Source organism: Larimichthys crocea, chromosome XIII (genome assembly GCF_000972845.2).
Source record: "Larimichthys crocea isolate SSNF chromosome XIII, L_crocea_2.0, whole genome shotgun sequence".
Lineage (NCBI taxonomy): Eukaryota > Metazoa > Chordata > Actinopteri > Sciaenidae > Larimichthys > Larimichthys crocea.
The window spans coordinates 3,352,404-3,376,461 of record NC_040023.1 but is presented as its reverse complement, the minus strand read 5'-3'; the positions used below and the strand labels follow the sequence as shown (position 1 = coordinate 3,376,461).

The 24,058-nt window shown below is 42.5% G+C and overlaps 1 protein-coding gene across 1 annotated transcript in view; it reads left to right on the top strand.

Annotated features, from left to right (window-relative positions):
* The first annotated feature begins 4,445 nt into the window (after positions 1–4,445).
* Positions 4,446–24,058, top strand: part of LOC104926998 (hippocalcin-like protein 1) — a 36,066-nt gene continuing 16,453 nt past the window's right edge. The window contains exon 1 of the mRNA XM_019259790.2: positions 4,446–4,884. The gene's annotated coding sequence lies outside the window, so the exon portion shown is untranslated. The remainder of the gene's footprint in view (positions 4,885–24,058) is intronic.

Below are 24,058 nucleotides of genomic sequence, written 5' to 3'. Positions count from 1 at the left end.
ACTTCACATCCACCCTACTCCCTCTGAGCAGAGGCGTGCATGCATGAACACACACACATACACACTATTAGGCCTTGAACACACAACTCTCAAAGCCTGAACCTTCCAGGCTGTGCTCGCTGAGTCTTGCTACCCAAGTTTGTAGTATGATTTTTTTGCACTCTCTCCTGCAGATACAGCATCACTGATGGTCACCAAGCTGACACTACAAATCAACCCAATCTCCAGAAAAGAACAGCGATACTGGACAATCCTGAAAAAACTCACGTGCCAGCCATTTTCCTCTAACGCCATGCTCAGGCTGGGAAGCTCAAATGCTGTACTACTTTGTTCCAACCTCTGACAAACATTTGATCAGTCACCTTTTTCCGTGTAGCACCGATACAGATTACGTCCAACAAAAGAGTGTTTTCTGCGGCACCGAAAGGAAATGTGAGCATAATGTTACGTAACATTTCTGTGGCTGTGTGAGAAGCTTGTTTGGCATGTGTGTTTGTTGTGGTCAATTTTATTATCAATGCTGCCATATGTACAGCACATACAGAGAATTGAAATTGCATTCCCCTCTTATCCCGGTGCAAACAGCAATGAACATGAAATATATAAAATACAGCTAAAATACAGCCGACGCTGATGGAAATGCCATTGTTTGAGCAGAGTTTGGTTACCAACATTTGGTATTTAGTATGAGACAAACAGAAAGTTAGACCAGATGATGATTACAGGGTTCACCGAAGTTATTACAGTTCATCCTGAGGCCAAAATTAACCGGCAGTCCATCTAACAGTTGTCGAGACATTTCACTAAAAGCCACCAATGTGGAGCTAGATGTCAGTCTGGATCAAAGCAGTGGACTGAAAAATCAACACGTTATCACTAATGTATAAAAAAATATGTGTACAGTAACTTGCACTTCTGTGACAGGATATGCATACCAACCTTCTAAAAGTCAGTTGCATTACTTTCCACTTTCTTACTACATAAGGGGAACATTGCTTGCCCTCATCAATACTGAACTTTGGACCTGCATGTGAATCACTGGATGTAAATCATGTGCATAATTTGTCAGATTTCAACAGAATTCCCGCAGCTCCGGGCTGCTCCAGAGAAAAACACCATAAAGATATCACCAAAACACCAAACCCATAGCAAGTAAGGCTTTTAGTTGGTCATATTATATCAAGTTATTGCTCCAAACTTAAGAAGTCAGTGAATTCAATACAACTCATAACTAATTTTGACAATATATGGACTAGTCTACTTCACTGTTACCTCCTACTCAACCCTCTAAAAGAATATTAACAACCCCAACTTATTTCTGAGTTATTTGTACCCTGCACCACAGATTATTCAGCATAATATCTCACCGAGTTTCTTTCATCCGACTAAAATAAAATGTGTCCTTGGGTTTTACCATCCAATGAATATCCATTTTAAACTCTTTGTTATGTTAAAAGGCTCCAAAATCAAATCTCAGCTCTTCGCTATGAGAGATTTCTGTAGTTTTGTTGTCTGAGCTCCTCTGACAGGTTGTTGGGTTTATTTTATTATTATTATTATTATTATTGCTTATGTTGGCAGCACGGTCAATCAAATTTAATGAAACCACACCTACACAGTCCTGATGAATGGTTGATTGGCTGGGTTTTTGACTGTTAAATACTTTATAAATAATAGCTATGGTAATGTCGGCCTGGATTCTTAGTCATTTGTGTTAGTAGCACAAGTATCAATGATGAGGTTTTCCTCTTCAAATGGAAGTTCAGTTTTCACTTCGGACCTCAAAGTTTCACAGTAGATTCAAGGGTTAAAATTATAACTCTTATTTTCAGACTAAATCAAAGACGTTCTATGTCTTTCATTCATACTTGCAACAGTGTCCTTTCACTAGGCTTCCCTGGGACCACAAGTACAACTTTCCCATCCAAACATCTGGACAGAGACTTCGAATCCAGTACACTACATCTCCCCTTTGCTTATAATATGAAACGCAGGCTGTGCAAGGAAATTGTGATTCCGCTCCTGTCATCCTCCACTTGCATCTCTTTCTGCTTTGATTTGTCCAACCCTGCTGTGATCCCTTCCCCTCTCCTTCATTTATATGCCAGTGTAGAATATCTAGCCAGAAACATTCATCTATAAATTATTCTCTTTAATCGGACACACAACTTTCAACTTCATGTTTTCAACGGCCTCTGCTCTCTTGTGTTCATAATCATTCAGTTCAGCCTATAATCATCTTTGCACTCTTTGAAGAGCTGGAAAATGTTTCACATGGTGAAATAGTAACTATAGCGGGAAACAATCTGGAGCTTTACTGTAAAAAGGATTTATCATAGCGGAAGAGCGGGGAGCGGGAACAGGGAGCGGCACACTGGTCACGTCAACAGAACACGTGTCGCCTAAATGACTAAAGGCTAATGAGACACGATCATCACGCGCTGCAGTAGCCGATTAAGAAGCTGACCATCCTTGAAAACTCTCTGCTTCACATTCCTCGTCTAAAATCCATTATGGCATACTTTGAGCGCTTAGACGCTCCCTTTAGGAATGTGTCATTTTTGATGCTCCTGTTGGGGTGGCGCAGGCCAGCTGTCCTTTCAACGAGCCAACAAACTTAGTCCGGAGAGAGCACCGACTGTGAGTCATCCTCAACATTTGGAGTTAATAAAAAAAACCTTCCCACAGCTCCCTCAAGTGCTCTGAGGTGTGACAAAGTACGGCTGATGTCTGGCTCTGATGTCAAACCTTGCAGTGTGTGTGTGTGTATATGTGAGGGCTCATACCCGACTTGTCCCATCAACGCTAACATTCACAGATCATCCGATGTCTGACTCAGATCTGAAGCCTCGTTTTCTGATGTATGTGTGTGTGTCTGTTTGTGTGTGTGTGTGTGTGCTAAAAAACAGAGTGGGTGCACTTGAAAGAGGAAAGGTGGCAAGGAAAGTGTGTTTCCATCTACCTGTTTTATGGGTCTTTTCAAATTGTTTACGAAGATAAGAGATTTATAAGATCTGTGTGGAGTGATGAGACAGTAACCTTCCTCAGATTAATACATGGAGGAAACATATGGTGCATTACGTACACACCAAGAAGGTTCCCAGTTCAAACCAGTGTTTCTGTGTGGGGTCTGCATGGGTTCTCTCCGGGTACTCCGGCTTCGCCTCCCATAGTCCAAAGACATGTAGGTTAATTGGTGACTCTAAATTTCCCGTAGGTGTGGATGTGAGCACGAACGGCTGCTTATCTCTATGTGTCAGCCCTGTGATGGATGCGCAGGGGTGTACCCAATGTGAGCACCAACCCCCTTCAACCCTGAAGAGGATGGATGGATTTTCTCACTGATGTATTCAAGGATCAAATGTAGTGTCATCAGTATAGAGGTGTAGTTGCCTCACCCCATCCTTCCTAGCATGAAGAAGAAACTATGATGGCTGCGAGAAATGAGAAATGCCCTATCGAGAACCAGTGTCCATTGGCATGGTGGTTCAACATGGCAGACTCATGGCATGAGCAAGAGGACCCGTGTGTAGATGAGGTTCATTTGAAGTAATAAAAACATAATTATTAGGTGCTTGAACATGAATGAAAGCATAGATATGAAGATTATAGTCAATTTCTGCCATATTGTGTATAAAAAAAACACAAAAATGGAGCTCAGTTCACTCAGAGTTACTCAGTGGGCACATATGTCTCCGCAGGGCTTCCTCACTCATGCTCTAGCACTTCCTGTTGGCTCCCTGAACACATTAATCGGATTTAATCAGACAGATTTTCTTTTCTAGACTTCTGGACAAAATGCTGGATCAGAGTCAGAAGTGTCAGTCCACCTGAAGTATGACTGCTGCTCTTGTCTGCTCGCAGAATTAGCTCAACCGACTGTTTATCTTGATGAGCTCAACTCCTGAATGTTTGCATAACTGAGGAGAACGGATAGAAACACACCCTTAATTATTAATTAGCATTTGCATGTTCAAAAATATGGATTACATTTGGATTACGCCACCACAGTGCAGAGGATGATGTAGATATGTCATAATAATAATTGTTATTATTTCCCCACTATCTCTCTGATAAAGACCCATAATCCCATGATAGATTATGATGGTTTATCACAGTATAACCGACTATTATATGGTTATAAATGCATTACTGTACAATGCACACTGCATCTGGCTCCAAATAGGAACATTACAGTGATGTTTTTTGTAATGCATGTGTGTCCCCATCACTAAAAACAAAAATGTGGCGCAGTGAACACTTATACACACAGCATGGTGGGCTATAATTCTATGTTTTGACACACTATCTGCTTTCCTGGGAGAGAGAGAGAGAGAGAGGAGAGAGGAGAGAGGGGAGGAGAGTAGGAGGAGGGCTGTGCGCAACGTCGGTGCCAATAGGCGCTGCGCTGTCTAATTAAACCCCCACCACGTAATCCCAACGAAACCATCCCCCCGTTTAAATCCACTCCAACGGCGCTCACCACTTAAACACACTGTCCCTCCGCTGCTATCCCATCCTAAAGTCCGGCCCCTTGGAGGAGAGACCAGCTCCAGCCAGCACCGCAGCACCATCACTGCTGCCTCTCGCCTGCACGGTAACATGGTTTGCAGGGCTCGGCTGCTGTAGCCAAGGGCCACTAAGTCAGTCACACAGCCAGTCAGTCAGTCAGTCAGTCAGTCCAGTCAGTGTGTGTATGTGTGTGAGTGTGTGCAGTAAGCAGTAAGCAGTAAGCAGACGGAGATCTCGGTCGGTCCCGCAACATTATTCATCAGGAGCACCAGAGGAAGGAGCGAACCGAGCATCTCCTGCACCGGCTGTCCTGCACAGGAGCAGGGGTACCCTCCTCCTCCACACCGCAGACACTACATCGGCTTTATCGGGGTAAGGAAGAGGGGTTTGCATTCGTGCACATCGCTGATGTTTAGACTACATAATATATTAATGCAACGCTGTCGCTGCTAGAATGAATTCAGCTTGTGGAAAAGCGTCGCAGGCGCTTTTGTTTACCCGTGGAAACGGTGCGTATTTCGGCTGTGTGGTGACAAAAAAACCGCCGAGTGAAGCAATAGACTACAGCATGTGATCCGAGAGCATTCCCGTACACCCCCTGCAGTTTGTTTGATTGCATTAAGACAGATGTTTTATGATGTTTTAGCAGTCCATACAGGTTAGTAATATGGTGGTTTAATGGTGTAATGAAAAGGAGGTCAAAAACATCTTTTGTGCAGCCAATAGGATGATAGCGGTGCTGGCCTGCCATTTTTTTTATGAATGATCTTAACGCGGGACAAGAGGGAAGGATGGATGCGCATGGTGGTGCTCTGGATCTTTCAGCTCCCCTTCTCTCTGTTTTAGGGCCATGAGGTGCATTCAAACTCTCATCTCCATGAAAGATAGAGGCATGAGGAAAAAAGGGGAAACTGCATCTGCAGCTTTTTATGTCGACCCTACTCACGTTTACCTTGGATATGACTATTCCTGTTAAAGCTGCAGAGTGTGTGTAATGAATCACAATGACTGTGTCCCATCATGAAACTGTATTTTCTTATAGACCGATATTCCAGATCAGCTATCAGTCAAATATCTTCAGTTTATTTCGCAATATGTTATCTTTGCTGCTGTGTAGAGCAGTAGGATTACTGCTGAAGCCGATCTGAATGAGGTTCCTTCCTCTAATAGTCAGGCTGGGGAGTTATTCTAACTGCTTTGCAGTAGGTTGATAAGAGATGTACTAACCGGTGTGTGTCAGTGTGGTTGTAATGCAGCTTGGATAGCCAGCGCCCTCTTATAGCTGCTATCTCTGCATTTCATGGATCATATAAAACATGTCATTTATCATTTTATCCATATTGGAGCTTCTCTTGTTGCAGTCAGACAGTATTTCTGTGGACTAGATAAATAAAATAAGAGGCCAGGGCCCAGTGGCCCTCAGGGTATACAGCATGACATCTTCAATTATCATCTGTCACTGAGGTGTCCAGGACCACTGCTCTGCTTTTCCTTGAGATAACAAGCCTGATTCAGGGTCCTGTCGTGCTACGCTGATACAGCACAGCTGCCTCTATGTTTTTCAGTCCTAAATTCCACCCGTCTTTTGCGTTCCTTCGGTATAACCCTTTCAGATTTAACCGGTTGCTGTCAGATTTGGCAACAAGGAATGGGATCTTGTGCAGAAAGTCACACGAGTGGCAGTTGTAGGATCGAAAAAAAGGCACAGTGGTCACTCTGCGGTTGTCATTTAGGCCTAGCTAATAATGAAAAGAATGATGAAGGATCACATAATGTGGCCGGCATTGGATTTGACCTCAGGTTAATGGGAATGTGGTCTTGACTAATTGATTTGTATTTGGGGATCGTGTCCTAAGGAAACCTGCTCTAGTCTCGGGTTGTGAAATGGGCAGAATCCTGCAGCTGCTGCTGCTGCTGCTGCTGATGTTTTCTTGGGCAGAGGCAGAGTTTAGCCTGCAAGTGCTGCTAATGCTAATGTAGCTATTACATAAGAAGATAAATGTGTGCTGAAGCACCTCTCTCTCAGTCACCACAGCTCATAAACACACTCACCTGCACACACACACACACACACTGGTAACTTGTATATACTGTATATATATATACACTCCAGCAGAGGTTTTAACCCTGAGGCATTAAGCACATAGAAAATGATATATGTCATAGTCAAGGTGTGTTTCAATGATGCAGAGTCTCTTACTTACTTACCTCTTAACATCTTCAATGGCTTTCTCATGCATGTCTAAGCTGTGTGCGATGCTCTTTCTATTGTAGGCTTTCACAGGAACAGTCTAGTGTTGCTCGTATAGGTGACTTTGCTTTATTGTGACAGGAGTAGAAATTCTTGACAAGATGTCCCTGAACACATGTATGCATGGAATACATAAGCACAAGGCCGGAAAGTCACATTGAATTACGGCTTCTGTCTTGTCATGTAAACGCAGGTCAGCGCTGTATCACGGGGTAGAAACACACAAGCTCAGCCACTTGGAGGGCTTTCTTTCTTCCAGGGGAGACAAGTAAAACCTTTGAATGCTCCTCGTGATGCTCGGAGACCTTGGTGGAGCCATAGCGGGCCCTCAAGGCCTTAGATTGGGTTAACTTTCCCCCCCGCAGAGGCATGTTGTTTGTACATCCTCTGGCAGGGTGACAGATGTGGAGGGCCAGTGGAATATTCTCAGAGGAGATTTCCGAAGGCTTTATGTAACAAAAAAAAAAGACAGAGTAGAATCATCATTAAGAGACGGACATAAAGGCTCAGTGCAAAATGGCATTGTGGTCTGGTGGTGTAACACAGTAATGGAGAGGAAATTGTTCTGTTCATTTTTAATGTGATTTATGTTACAGTTTGCCTTTAGTAATACCACTTTCCCATGAACCATTATCACCATGTAATGATGATGATTGCTATTAGGTTTGGATACAAGACATCAACAAAATAGACAGCGGTTCAAATATGTCTTCCACCAACAATCAGCTATGGTTTATTGTTGCACACTTATGGGAAACGTCAACAAATGGAGTCTCCTGAACATTCAGATGAGAGCGTTTCTTTCTTTATTAAGAGTTTAACACTTAAAAACTCTTGTGTTCGAACTTGGTGCACAGAAATATGCAGCAGCACCTTGTTCCAAATAAGCTCTGCAAATAAGGAAATGCAAAAATCTCAAAAACTCTCACGTAACCGCTAACAGCAGCTAAAACTTTGCCAGACAATGTTGTGTTTGTGTAGGACAACAATTCTAATAATAATCTGATTGAATAAATAGGTTTTCAGGACCGATATTCATGACCACGGTCGTTGCCTAACCACAATCAGGTAGTTTTACTTGCCTTAACATACCAGAAATTTGACTTTTTGTAGTGCAAGCAGGTATGGGGCCTGTGGCTTCTTGATTTACAAAACTATACTATATGCAAAATGCACTTACTTCACTCTAAGGTGATTTAGTATTGCACTTCCTGACAGTCTGAGAGACTTACAAGAGAAAGATTAAACAAAGGACGGTCCAAATCGGAGCAGCAGAGACCAAGATATCTTTACTTGTAGTTGCTAACACTTCAGTTCCCACAATGCAACTCATTAGCATCTTTCATTAGAGCTTCCCTGCTTTCTAAATGTCCACTTCTTTCAAGCTGCACACCTCTGCTTGTACAGTAATGGGAAACTTTCTGTAAAAAAACTGAAATTCAAGCAAAAATAACCCTCATGACATCACAAGGACATCGTGGTCAATATGATCCCATCATGACGTCATTAGGGTTATTTTCTCCTACAGAGCCACAGAAGACATTGTACAACTGTTTCACAGCTCTTGCCTAGATAACTGAATTTTATGTGTAAAGCACGTGCTGACACCTTAGATGAAACTACAGCAACCATAATTCTTGTTTCTGGGAGGCAGTGCAGAGGAAATGAAGTCAAACTTCAAACCTGTGAGGGTTTGCAAATCATTGCGTGTTACATTCTATATATGAAACTAGTGAATATCTTCTCTCTATGAGGTTGTGTTTTTAGATGTAGGGGAAAAGTAGGATGTGGCCTGCATGGGTTGACATGAGGTCAGTGGTTCCCATGCACGCTGCCGGCCGTATAATCTGCCCTGATCCTACTGGGAGGAGCGTCTCCTGCCCATCAGACATCCAGTCTGATAAAACCCTCGATAAGGGCGAGAGAGCAGCTGCTCTGCTGGAGGTGGACGGCTCAGAGCAAAACACAGCGAGTGTGCCTACACCAAAGATGTTACCAATCAATCCGTGTGTGACACATGTGGCTTAGAGCACAGCCAGTTAAGAGCTCGGTCCTTGTTAGCACATCCTTACTGTATGAATCATCCTGAGAATGGTGGTTGTTATTTGTTTGGATTTCTTTTTATGAATGGGCTGCAGCTGCCCGCTTTTAATTGGTTATGAACAAATCCAGTGATGGAAGAAATTCTTAGATCTCTTACGTAAGTAAAAATACCACTACCACGAGGTATAAGTAGTCCATTATAAGTCGGTCATTCATTTAAAATCTTACATACGTAAAAACTACCAAAGTTTCTAAAGAATCAAAATATTACTTTATTATATTTCAACTTGTTAGATTATTAATCAAAGCACAAGTGGCGGTCAGTGGAGCTTGTTCTAACTACATTATGAAGTGACGTTTGGTTGTTTAGTCCAATCATTCCCAATCTAGGGGTCGCGCCTTTTGTGAAATATTGGATAATTTGATCGCTTTGGGATTCAAACAGTTATTTATTCACGAAACGTTGAAGTCTGCAACAACTCATAGACATTTATAACAACAGGGTCAAACTAGACCAGGCGCTGGTTTATTCTGAAACAAATTGTATTTTAGAAAGTTGATCATGAGTTGTTGTTTTTTATTTAAAATCTTGATTTGAATAGTAACTTGTAACTACAATCATCAAATCAATGAAGTGGGATAGAGAGTGCAGTATAGCACAACATGGAAATACTCAAGTCAAGTGTAAGTACCTCAAAATTGCCCTTAAGTATAGTACTTGAGTAATTGTACTTGCTTTCCACTAGTGAACAGATCATATATGAAGCTCAAGCAACATGATTGTTCAGATTGCCAGTTGTAGGGAAGTCTAGCTGCACTGACTCCAGTGAATCTAATCAAAAGACACTGATCAGGAATAATTTGCGATTCGTCCTTTTGTCTTCTAATAAAAGCATGAAAACAAATTAAGTAGGAAGAGGAAAGCATCGCAAAAGAGCAGCGGGTTAAAACAATAAAATCTTAACGAGAAAGGATAAAAAAACAACAACAACAACAACGCATGAAAGCAAGTAAGAAAATAGGCTTTGATTTGTAATAAATGACAGTAATTCTGCTAGTTCACCTCCTGTTCTCTCCTCTCCTTTCCTCTCTACTAGCCATTAGGAGGCTGAAAGGGCAGCCAGTTACTCCCAGAGCTCTGCATGCGGTTTGGCTAATGAAGTCAGGGGGGAGAAAAGTGTTTGAGCGAGCGTGTACATGTGGTCTTTAGCATAAAAGGGCCAACAGCTCTCAACTGATAATGCGGGATGGAGAACACACACTCGCCGCCGCCGCCGCACAATTCCACCGATGCCGCTGTTGAGATCATATCTCAAAGCGGCCTTCACCTCTTTGTGTCTCCCTGTCCTCCTCTTCTGACATCTATCACTCCCTCTCTCCCAGACCGCAAAAAAAAAAACTTCTCTTACCCCATTTCACTTCTTGACATCATTTTTCTCCGCATCTCTCCCACTCAATCATTACACCTCTTCCTGTCCCTCTTCAATTAGCCTTTCATCTTCTTTCAGTGTGATTTTTTTTTTTTTAGATCATCTTGTCTCGCTCTGTCCGTTCCAAAAGGTTTTTTGAGAGACATAGTTTCAGTCTAAAGGGACTAATAATTTAATTAATCCCTTTAGACGGAGAAGCTGTACAGTAGGCATAACAAAATATAGTTTTTTCTCGTAGTTGATTTTTCTGTTGACTTTGTTTGATATTTTTCTTTGCTTTTTCTTAATCGCTTTGCTTGATACTCCCTGCCTGGAAAAGGTGTATTCATTCATCCTGTTCTCTAAACTATTGTCATCATACGCTCATCAAGGTTACAAGCTGTTTTTCTTGTGGTGTTAGTCTTCTGTTTTTTTCACGGCCAACCTGCAGGAGTACGATCAGAAATCACAGACTCAAGCACAGCCGGAAAAAAAAAAATCTCATTCAGTGCTGCAATTCTGGCATCGCTGTAATGGAACAGGGCACCGTTATGCCGTGATATGTACCCCACCAGAGCGAGGACTGTTCAGGTGAGGAGGAGGTGACACCATGGAGACTCTATTATGCTCGCTAATGTGCAATAGAAGAAAGAAATAAGATGGAGGAACTGACAGCAAAGTTCCTGACAGAGTACGCCTACATTTTCACTCAAAGAACAGAACTTGGATCATGAAAAGTTTTGGACAGCTCTTGGGACCCTCATAAGACTGGTGAAGTACAGGAAGGGGGCGTGTGTTTATATATAAACATCCGCAAGTTGAAGGATTGGTTAAAGAGTGCACAGCCCTGATATTGAGTTATTAACTGTTTCTCTGCATCCTTTTTATTTGCCAAGAGGAATGCAGAGCACATCTTCCGATGCACCCAACTTCACTCTGGGTTATTTTTTAGTCACCACTAGTTATTTCAGTATGTTATCTTCCCTGCAAGACATGGTGAAGGTGCAGGGCCTTTGTCAGGGGACCATCAGGGGAGCCTACAAATCTTTTTTTTTTTGCAAAGCTCCTCCAGCCACTTCTGATCCTAATGCTCCGAAAAGACTGCAAGGATGTCGCAGGGTGGTCTGAGTCCTCTATTCAGAAACAAAATCACTCTTTTCACTCACAAACTGAGACTATTTTAAAGAATCCTGTGCAGATTTAGACAAATTTACTGACACATCATGTTACATTATTGTCCATGATAACATGCTCATTCCTTGCTAAAAAATATTTGCAGCCTGGAAAGACACTGAATCGATGGTTGGAAAGCAGAATTAGAAAATGGATTGGCAGATGAGTTAAATAAGTTTTATCTAAGGTTCGATGCACACCATTTTAATGGAACAGCAGAGGTTAGCCAGACTTTGGGAAGCTGAGCAAAGTCACCTCACCAGAGTCATGAAATGATTATCGCCTCTGGCTCTTACCTCCTATGTAATGAAAACGTTTGAACGAATTGTTAAAAATGAGATATTAGCCACATCACACGACAGACTAGACCCCAGGCAAGACATGCAAGATCACTCCTTGATGATGATGCGTATTCATTTTCAGCACCACATCCTCGCCCCCTTGTGAGACACTGAAGCTCTACTCTACCCTTCGCTTGGGCAGAATGTGAGGAATTTAATGGAAGAATAACCACCAGCTGTGCCTCCACCTCAGCCGCGTAAATACAAACAGAGTAGTGTAGTGTTTTTTTATATGAAAGAAGAGCAGCGACGGCGAGAGAGAGAGAGAGGGAGATAAAATGTTCCGGGTGAAAAATTATAACCTGTTTCATACTGTGACAGCATCAATTAAGCTCAGCGTTTTCCACCCAGCCAGCCTCTCGCAGGGCTCTAAGGGCAATAACAGAGGGCCAATCAGAAACAGAAATCGATCTGGCGCCGGCTGGCTTGGATGCATTTACAAGCAGTCGTAATGACTGCAGACTCATTTCTTCAGCTGCTGGTGCAATCACATAGCAACCTTTTTTCTTTTTTCTACTGTGTAGCTGTGAGCAAAAAGAGCAGTATTATTCTGTAGAGTTCAATTAAATGTGCTGTCCGCCTCTCAGGGCACAGCATGATGCTCCCATAATGCTCCCATGGCTTCTCCTTTTGATGTTTGCTTGTGGAGATTTTTACCTTCATTTGAATCAGGAATTCATTTGCACTGATTGTCGGTGTCATGCTGAATGAGTGGCCACCAAATATGAAAAGATCCGAATGATTAATGGGGTCCAGAGCTGGATATTATAAATATTGTCAGTGCTGCTGATAAAGTCTTGTGGAACCAGACATGCCTCTGTGACTTCCTAATGAGAATGAATGGCTGGAAAAGTGTGGTGGTGGTGGCAGTGGAGCAGGTAGTCACATCTTTGACTTTACTAAGCAGCTATAGCACAATGGTCTCAATTGAAAGCATTGACATGGTGCTCAGTGGTGAATGGACTGTACTTATGCAGCACCTTTCTATACCACTCAAGGTGCTTTTATGCTACGTATCTCATTCACCCATTCACACACATTCATACACTGATGGCATTGGCTGCCATGCAAGGTGCAAACTGCTCATTGGTTTTAGGAGCTAACCATTCATTCACATTCACACACCGATGGCACAGCCTTCGGGAGCAATTTAGGGTTCAGTATCTTGCCCAAGGACTCTTCAACATGCAGACCGGAGCGCAAATCATCTGATTAGTGGACAACCCGCTTTATCACAGTCGCCCCAAAGGTGTTGCCAAAGGGCTTCTGAAAACACATGTCGAATTCCTCGTAAAACGTTTGCTAAATTGTTGTTTTTTTAATATTTGACATCCATGTTTGCTTCTTCTTTACATTTTCTGGAACAGTGATCTTCTTCTTTGACTGCCGCCGGCTGCTGATTGACAGCACTGGTGAAAAAAATGAATGTGCATCACATTTCTGCATACTCTAACATGTGCAAAAACAGGACATACACACATAAACAGCCTGCGTTCGGCATGTTGGCTGTCAAGCTGTGAATATAACAGCCTCTGTCTTTTACATGAAGTGTACAGAATACTCAAAGCACGACACAACTCGAGTTGTCCTCAAGTGAAAGCACCGACAGTGACTGAATGCATTGAAGCTTACAAGGCTGTCACCGATCAGAGTACTGTGCTGCTGCAAGCTGTTACCCTACACGGTGGGGATGTGTTGTTTCACATACACATTTTACTAGAAGAGGAGGGGGAAAAACACACAGATGGATAATAAGATGGAGGGCGGAGCACAGGAAAGAAGAGTGGAGTAAACACGCCAAGAACGGGAGGTAACGGAAGAACGTGAAGGAGGTACAGATGAAAGCACAGATTGTGTGCAGTCCATCAGACCCATCATTCTCACCAATTAGTTGCCTGAATCTCTCCTATGTGGAAACTTTGTTAGAACTGTTCATACAAAGTGGTTCTTATGCCATGTGTTCTTACGGTCGGATGGACATTGAGCAGTAAGCAGTAAGCTTAACGAAGCTTCATAGTGAGTTCCCAGCCTCAGCATGCAGCTATTTTTAGTGTAAAAGCTCCAACGTGTCACTGTACACTACCTGTTCAGCAGACAGACACAGTTAGATTAGCTTGTTAACACAACGCAGCATTTCAACAGCTAAAGAGGCAGATATCTCCACTTATAGTCGCCTTGTGGCCCTAAATACGACTGCACGTGAAAGCGAACGTTGCTCTCTCCATTTGTGTCCTCTGCACTTTGTATATTACTCTTTGAATCTTCATCTGACGGCATGTTGTATCTTTCCTGTGATTCTTCCGTCTGTGCCTGGAAAGATGACATGGCCGCACATGGTAAAGCATAGTTAAATCTAAAATATACTGGTCCAGTGTTCAGGGTTGATGCCACAGATCAGGATAGATCTACATCAGCTTCAGATAGTTTAAAATAAAGCTGACATGCACCAAACAAGGAACTATTTTCATAACTTCAAAATCTATTAAAATGGTTAGAGTATCTCAGATGTGAATATTTTAAAAAATATGAAATTGAGTATCACTTCATTTTGGGCTGACAACAACAAGCAACACGAGAAAGTCCTCTTTGGATAATGAAAACAATCTTAAATAAATTACAGCACAATCAAGCAGCCCATCTGGTCCTAAACAGTTCATTAATACAGGAAATTAGGATGCTTGCTTGTCGTTTCCCAAGGGTAACCTTCACTGGGGGATAAGTGCTGAAAAAACTAACATTTGCAATGGTGTGGAGATTGATTTGAGTGAGATTTAATTAAGTGTTTGCACTCTGTTTAATTGCTGTAGATGTTTTTTCCTGTGAACTCCAAGAAAAGTAGCCCTAGGTAATAGATGCCCTGGTGATATCTAATGTGGATCCATGCCATAAATAATTAATAACACATTATGATCTTCTGTAACTTATAGGTAAAGCTTTAGTTAAATGTAACTACTATCATACCTTTATTATAGATTCAACATTACATCACATGAAATTTGTTTATACCGTTTTTTAAAGGATCTAAAGGAATATAAATGTGGAACAAGCTAATTATGCAGAGCTAAACTAAGCAGCCGTGTTGATTTTCATCGTGGCAGAATTTCTTATCACCCCGGTGTAGTAAAGTGTCACACTTCAACCAGTTGTAATCCACAGCTTTGTGGTTCAAAAATGAGAAACCGGGGCAGCCGCTAACCAGCGAGGATGTGATTCTTCGCTCTGCATCAGCACAGACTGAAGTGTGAACTTCACAGCGGAGCCTGCAGGAGACGGGGATGGGAGGATGTAGAGCGGGAACATAAGAGAGTCTGCGAGCAAGACGAGGAGTTGTCTGAACGTGTGATCTTTCCATCTGACCCCGGGGGGCGAGCCCTGCACGCCGGTGCTGTGCGAGCCACTGCACTGCATTGTGGGATATCTCCATCACGCAGCTCGTAGGCCTCTTGTTTGTGCGACACGATCGCTTGTGAAGGGGAAATTCTCGCTGAGCTGGCTGTTTGTAGGGTGTGTGTTGGTATTTTTAGACACTTTCTCTCTTTTTTCATCACCAGCGCAGGAAATATGAAAGTGAGACAGCTAGAATGTGGCGAGGCGGCATGGCATAGTTTTCCAGTCACCCCCCCACCCTCCCTCACGGAAGAATGACATTTGGGTTTCTGCTGTTTTCTTCTGCCTTATTTAAAGCAAGGAAACATATGTCCTGGATAGTGTGTTTCCTGATGTAACATAGCTCTGGTTCCACAGTTAAAATACCATCGAGCCATATGAAAAGCTGCTCTGATCTCTGATCAAATCTTCCTAGGATACAGAGAAGTTGCACGAAACAAGCAAAGCCGAGCAAGACTTAGATTATGTTTGTGAGAACACGAAGTGGAGGTTAAATCCTCTTTATGTAAGTATATTAGAGAGCAATGTCCCTTGCCTTACTGTATATTAATGTGATGACTTTTAGGAAAGAGCTCCCCGCCTCCCTCTCCCTCCCACACGGCCTGTTTTTCTACCCACACACCAATCCTGCTAGGACACACAGCAGAGTCCTAGTCGACGTGTTAAGTGTAGCCCACCAAGAGGATTTGTGGATCTTCTCGGGACAATTTTGCATTATGTAAAGATAACAGGATTTAGCACAGACAGAGCAAAAGAGCAGCAGAAGATATGCTGTGAACAGTAAATATCTTTATTCAACATTTGCATGCCGTGCGGAGATGAAGCAATATGGCACAATGCACACCCGTCAGTTCGCCTACACGTGTACGATCTGTAAACACAAGCGCTGCCAAAATCGTACTCGTTTTCATGGATTCATTCAATACGTTTGCTACGTGAGTCACACATTTCGAAGGATGCATGATCACCGCGCGAGGTAGAACGTCAGGAGTGAGGAATTGGGGGGAACGTTGTGATTAGAAGCTGTCATGCAGTACATCGGATGTCTTCAGCAGAGGTGTGATAAGTGGGGGGGAAAAAAGAGTGAGAGAGTGAGATATACAGAGTATGAGGGTGTTTGCAAATGAAGTGGAAAGATAGAGAGGGGAAGACAAAAAGTTAGAGCCAGAGGGGTCTTAACCTTGTCGTCAGTGTTTGTGCCAGCGAGCAGCTGGAGAAGACTGATGCTCCTGCCTCTCCCATCTGCCTTTCACACCCTCAACTCTCCTGAGCTACACACAGTCAGAGTTTTCTCTCATGATAACATAACTTTCCTCATATCACCTTTCACATGGATCCTCCGCACTGCCGACACTCTCTTTGGCCTTAGATAACTCCCTGACGTACGTACTGTGTCAAAGCTTTGTCCCTGCACGTAATAACATTTACTCTGAAACTGTCAAAATCCACTTTAAGTTTCTGGGAACAATGCGAAGGAGTCAATGGTGACTGATGGGAGAGGATTTGGTTTGTGTGATGAAATATCCAACCTACGTCACTGTAGTCTCCGCTCAGAGGGGGGGCACTGGTCTTGGATTGGTTGCTCCAGCTATTCATAAATCCTTTCTTCGTTTTTAGTAACTGTTTGTTTCAAATGAGCGATTTATTACATTTGGTTGCGGCATTAAAATGCGAGGAATGTCTTAGCTTGTGAATACTTTAGTGTGTTGTTACAGCTGGAAACATCTGGACTGCAGTCTCAACTCGAAGGAAAATGTCACGATGAGAAAAGTCACTGAAGCATCACAAGCTGCAGCACAACTCACAGATATTATAATTTTAGGGGGCACATGATGTGTTAGATTTAGTAGTATTCATGCAGTTTAGAATGCTTACTGATGCTAACATCATTCACTCTGAGGTATATTTGTGGTATATTGTGTTATTCTGGTAGAAAACAGCATTTTGAAGTCAAACCATGGGACGTGCTACAACTTGCCAAACTGGTGCCCTATGTTCCGTGTGGCTGTCTATCTTTATCACTGATTTCTCATCACAATCCTTGACCTGAATAAGGGAATAATTGCCTCCAGGCTGCAAAGAAAGGAAGTTGATGCTGGGAGAATAATTACCATCTTCATCTTCAAGTGTGTGTCCCTGCAGTGTGTGTCTTTTGTGACTGCGTGCAGACGGTGTGCGTGCATTTCCTGCACGTGGCTGGGTGTGTTCTTCTGTGTCTTCTGGGCTCTTGGTGCCGTGCCGGTGCAGCGTGCTGCTCTGGGACATGAGCTAAAATATACACTTTGTTGCCTCGAAAGCCCTTCACCCTGGAGGCCTCTCTCAGTAGGGGATGTCCCCCTTTTTAGAGCCCTTAGAGAGTTTTGAAGAAAAAAAAAGCACAGTAACCCTTTCAGTTCTGGGTGCATGTGGGACAATTCACCTCCGAGGTAATGCGATACACGTTGGCAGGTTGAAAGGAGAGAGGTTTGATTCAGTGTCCTATTTAACTTGCCCTTACAATATCATTTACACCAGAGCTACAACTAAAGCTAACCACAAGCCTTTCAGACTGTCCGAGCTGCTGTATGGACGTTAGAACAATAACATTCCTCTCCCGATGCATGCAGGTTTGTACTTACATTAACTTTTTGAATGATTGTTTGTAGCAAACGGGCAAAGACCTGATTAAACCTGAGCACTTATATGCCGGGTAAACAAGGGTTAGAGACCGACTGCTTGGCTGCCTGGACAAGATGCGGGAGGAGTGATGGAAGCCGAGAGCAACTAAACCAGGACACTGCGATTCACGCGCTCATGAATCCCAGCACAACATGACGCATCTGAACCCACTTTTGGGTAGTTTAGTAACAAGGAGAAAGGCCAGAAGGCCGGGTTCTAGCCGTCCTGTTGCCAGTTTGCGTTGGCAGGAGCGGGACAGAAAGATCTAGAGCAACGATACCAAGGGAGCCCAGACAGCAGCGAGCTAGGCCCAAGGCATTTAGCAAAGATCAAGGGCTGTTAAAAAACGACAAACTGACATTGGAGATGGTTTGGAGGAGAAGGGAGATAGATGGAGGAGGGGGGGAAAAGAAAAAGGAGAGGCTAAATGAGAGGATAGGGAAGACGGGTGTTGTTTGTCAGCAGATCGATTGCAGCTAAGGATAGAACTATATCAGGATTCTCCTTCACCTCAGTAGCATGGATAGCTACACTTGTGACCCCTGAGGGGGATCTGTAGATGTTATGGATTTGTTTAGGGGTCAGTCGGACGGACACAATGTCAGACATGGCATCAATGGCATCTTCAGTGGGAATCTAGCAACAGAAATACTTTTGTTTGTATAATAAACAAACAAATATCATTGCAGGACAATTGTATGGAGATTTATTCTTAAAGCCCTTGAAAACTTTGTTTCGTATTGTGGACATTTAGATAAAACATTGACTATCATCATGACTACGATCAACGATCAGAGTTAAAGTTTGCAATGACTGTTGTGAAGTAAAGTGAAGACTTTCACTGTGTGGATGTGGTGTGATAGCACCCTACAACTGCCACTTCAACAATTGCTAAACTCTAATTGGTGCGTATCCTTTAGGATGTGACATCAGCTATGTACAGTGAACATTGGCGAGTTTGAACCAATGAGAAAACTACAACTAAGCTAAAACTGGAAAAAAGTTCATGATGTGAAACCATCATTTTGTTAGAAATATACAAACACAAGCGACAGCGTGTCTAGAGACTCTATCGCTTATAGTAACGGGGTTTGCAAGGCCTTTAAATTCATCGTTCGAGCAACTGCATGTTAGAATCAGTAGCTTTCAGTACTGTAGCTACCCTCTCTGTGACTTAAAACCCAGCTGTAAGCACTGAAAGTGTGCAATACTGAAACAGATTCTTAGATACTAAGCTAAGCTATTATGTCCACATAGGCCTAGTTTTATACCCACAAACAGAACTTACAAACAAACAGTGACATGAAGAGCTGTGGATATCTGGTCACTGATGGTGAATCTTTGAACTCAATGAACCAATTTCAGCCTGCAAAGTGATTGATAATTTCCAACTCTGCTTCATGCACAGTATGTGCTTGCACGTGTGCTCTAATAATCTCTCTATAATCCTGTTACCCTGTTAACTGTATGGCTGATATTCTATAGCATGTTAGCACGTGACTATACGTTCAGGTTGGTTATTATTGGACTTGTTTAGTTACCATACTTTGAAAAAGTCATTGCTTTGTTTAACGAAAGGACTTTTCTTTGGGAAAGGAAAAGTGTTGGTGTTGTCTGATGATTGAACTGATGAAGGAAACGTCTAGGGTTATGAAAGGTGTTTGCACTTTTTGTTTAAGGCCTTAGAAACAGTACTGCTGTGATTGTGGTAGGTGGGCATTTGTCTTACATTAGTGCAAGTTGTGTGCAAAAGCATGAATATCTGTCATAGCTTCCTGTCGGATTATCTCAGAGGAGAGGACAGCTCAGATGTCTCAAATTGTGTCTAAAAATATCAATGTGCTCTTGAAGAAGACCTCAAACCTGGCTTCTAAACTGTGACTAGCTCATCTGCTGAGGCCATGTTGTCTGCAAGAGAGAGAGAGAGAGAGAGAGACGAGCTAACTTGTGGCTCCCACTCCCCCCCACGGGAATGAGGCTACTGCTGATATAATAAGCTGTCTGGGTGGAGGGCCACGACCCGGCCTGTCAGCAGCCTGATCGCACTGATTTCGGTCCGCTCAGTGTACAGCAGACTCTATGGATTTTCATATACTATTGGGGGGGGGGGCTGTGCTAGAATTACGCACTCGATAGAGGTCACAGCGCTGTACAGAGCAGAAACAGGGAGACAGGGAGGAAGAGGAAAAGTGTCATTAATTATCCATCAGTGTTCGTCTTGTTTTGTTTAATCCTTCTCTCTCTGCTCTCCTTTCTCTTTCATTTCCTTCCACGTTTACTAAAGGCAACCGTAACCTAACAAAGATATCCCACTCGTATCCTCTCTTATAGACTCCCATATTGTGTAATCAGCAAATGTTATAGCTCGACTCCCTTTGATGCACCAACTGTGCAGACGCTTGGCTCGGCGTCTCCTGGAACCTGGCCCTTCCCACACAAACACATGGCGCGCTACAGTCGGGAAGCCAGCTATAGCTCTCTCTCTCTCTCCCCCTGCTGTGTCTACACGGACAGATGCAGCGCTGACCCGAGCCGTATGCTGGCGAACACAAGTCTTTCTCAAAGCAACAGCTTCGAGTGTTCACAGCACTGGACCAAATGCTTGATTAACTGCCTCCACCAAATGTGTTATAACTCATAAAGCTGTGATGCCTTGGTCATTAACTGAAATAAACAAAAAATAGCTGCCCGCACTTTGTGAACGCTCACCTTGCTCTATTACCGTGCACTTTATTCATTTGCGTGCATGAAATTGCTGTTGTAAAACAGAGGAAAGTGCATTTAAAGGATTGCGCCGATGTGTTTTGTGTCCGACTGCCAAGTGAGCGTGAAAATGTATTCAAATTATGTAGTTACAGCACAAATCGTGCATAATTCTTTTGTCTTTGACTCAGCAGGACAAATTTCATTCGCCTCCGAAGTCACGGTGCGCATTTGCTATTATTATATGCAAATGTCCGGTTTAATTTATAATTTCTATGCAATAATATCTCATGCATGTAGAGAGGGAACAGTGGTGCAGCGCGAGGACTGAACTGGTTAATAAATGTGTGCTGTTACCGACTGCGATGCTGAGCTTCCCGGTGTAAATATTTCATAAGGAATGGCTGCGAGGAGGCTTTCCACAGTCCCACTTCTTGAAAAAATATTATATAAATATTATATAAATGAACATTTTCTATTTCCTTGTGGTATCAGCTGGCTCATATCACTACAGTGCAAGGGGGGAAGTAATATGTGTGCATACATCATTAGAAAAGGACACTAAGAAGAAACTTGTATGCTTTGGATGATTGCAAAGCAGCGATGCTGTGTGTGGAGAGACAGTCTTGTCTTTGTATTCACACACTACTGGTTAGACAAGAAAGAAACATGGCTTCTGATTGAACAGGAACGAGAGTGTCAGTGTTTCGGGGAAAATTAAATCAGTATCCAGTGCCAAGAAGGCTTTTATCACAAATCACTTTATTCCCCGTTGAGTTGTGGCAATACGTTCACCTGCATGACTTAAGAGCCCTTAAATAGTCCCAGATTTCATAGCAGGGAATTGATCTGTATTTGCCTGCTTGGAATCCAAAGTAATGGAAAGATGGAGCCACTCATGTTGCTTGAAGTTTTCAATCACATAAATGTGATTGTTACTTCTAGATGGAGGACATTATTTCTTGTCTTTGTGACCCAGATGGAAATAGTGTTACCCTCCAATGGACGTGTTATGAATGAGGTCAGCCTCCTCCCAGATGGAGGTCTGAGTTCCTGAAAAGAGGTCTGCCGTGGTTTTCCTGCAGGGCCAGAAGTTAGTGTGTGTTAAAACCCAGAAAACATGCCATGTTGGTGGCTGTTGTTGTTCTGTTAGTAATTTATCTGACATTGGAATTGGAAATGCAACCAGCAGATGCCATAAGTTCACTGATATAAGATGAATTTAGCATCTTTAATGTCTAGAATTTAACTAACGTCTAGCATGTAGGTAACAAATGTTTGACAATGTCTGACACTGGGAGAATTTAACTAGTTTCCAAAGCAAATCAAGTTAACAGTGATCTCTCTTACTCTTTAATAAAGTACAAAATAGAGCTGAAACGATGATAAGTCGATCAAAAGGAAATTAATCTCCAACTATTTTGATAGATATTTTGTTGATCAATTCAACGTTTAAGTAACTTTTCAAGCAAAAATATTTCAAGGTTCTTTTCGTTCTCGTATACGATAAGTAAAGTAAATGGGTTCTGGAGTGTTGGTTGATTAAAAAAAACATTTCGACAACATTATCTGGCACTCTAGGATATCGTGAGGGTTATTTTTCACTGCCTTCTGGCGTTTTATAGACAGTTGAGGGAATAATCAGCAGATGAATCAATAATGACAATAGTCGTAGCTCCAGCACAGCCAACGAGAGTTGGAATGAGACTTGTTGAGCATTTTCATCCTATATCAAATATGCAACATGTTCACAAGTGGAGATCGTACATTTAGGCAAATTGGAATAAAAACAGTATTCTCAGTTTCTGATTTATTGTGATCTCAGAGGTATGATTTTTAGTAGCTATTTCACTCTCCTGATTTATCAAAACTCTCCTCTCTATCTGTCTGTGTCTGTCTGTCTGTCATACTCTCTCTGAAGTGAATACCACATAAGCCTTTTAAGCCTTTGCCTTGTGCACTTATGTGACCTTAAATGTTACTTCATCACATCCTCTCTCTCTCTCTTTTTCTTTCCCTCGCTTTCAGTCTATGCCACATCATCAGTGGCTGTACGTTTCATACATTAGTCTTTTGAAATGAAAGCCTGGAGATCATAGAAGTGCGTGTGCATAACATGTATGAATCTCTGCATCTGTGTGCGTGCACGCTCCCTCTTTGACAAAGAGTTATTATCAGGATTTGGACATGCTCTGAAAACTCTGAGTGCAGCAGGAGAGAGAGAGCTCCACACTGAGGACCAGCCCTCATTCTTATTTTTATCCACTCCATTAATGTCTTTTCCTTCAATAACTCTCTGTATCTTCATCAATCCTACCTCTCTTTTCTGTCCTCTCTCTCTGCTGTGAGTGCTTCTCTTTTTTTCCGTACAGTCTCCTAAGATGGAAACACGTGAGTTTCAGACTTGATGAATTGATTCGCATTGATTGAACAGCCTCTACCAGAAGAAAGAAGAAGAAGGTCAACTCTTAAAGTGGTTTTAATCATTGATCAATTTGGACAACGGTTATCGATAGATATGCTACCACAGAGAGAATTATCACCTGACTCTGCTCAGCCTTACAGGGCATTTTAGCACCTTTCAGCCCTTTATTTTTGCTCAGTCTCACCAGCCTTGTCAACATTGTTTTCTGACAAAGCAGGCAGAAATGTACGCTACATTACCTAGCCACCACCAAAAATCAGCCAGGCACAGTTGGCTGGCAAACATAGTGCAGCACTTAGCAGTTATATTGCCAGATATTTGCCTCAGGACTTTGTGAAAAACCAAATCAGAGCAACAACCAGACTAAATTTATTCATAGGTGACCAGATGTGTTCACCAAATCGACTGATAATACTCTATGTCAGTGTTGTTTTTACAGCTTGTTTCTGACCCAAGCGGCCAAAGAATCATCAATAACTTTGAAGCTTTAAAGATGTTCTTCGGTGCCCTTAAGGGTGCTGCCAAAAACATTTGCATTCATGAGCGTATTTGTCCTTTGGAGGATGTACCATAAAGAATGCTGTTGCAGTAGCGGAGTCTCAATGTAATGAAGGCATAGATCAGAGTTTTAGCAGCAGAAAGGGAGTGGGATGGGCAGAGACGAGCTATGTTTTTCAAGTGGAAAAAGGCACTTACGGTAATGAGGTTTGCTTGACGTACAAAGAGAGTGTCCTATCAAAAATCACTCTGTGGTGAGGAGTTGAAGTGGAGTTGCTGATGGTCAGGCAGAAGTTGTGTGTGCTTTTGATGCAGGCTTTGAGAACGGTCATCGGTAAGTCGCTGGTTCCATTCCTACATCACCTTAGTCCAGCCGAAGTGTCTTTGCATGGCTACTACCACTCCTTGCATGGCAGCCTGTGCCATCAGTGGGTGAATGTGACAAGTGTTGTAAAAGAATATTTTGAGAGAGCGGAAAGGTACATTCAAGTTTATCTGATGATCACTTTTTAAACATGTACTAAGAATTTTCTGGTTCCACTTTCTCATATGTGAATATTTGCTGGATTTTATAGTCTTCTCTGACAGTTAAATTAATATATTTGGGTTTTAGACTATTGGTCGGACAAAAAAAGATGTTTAGAATGAACTTTTGATG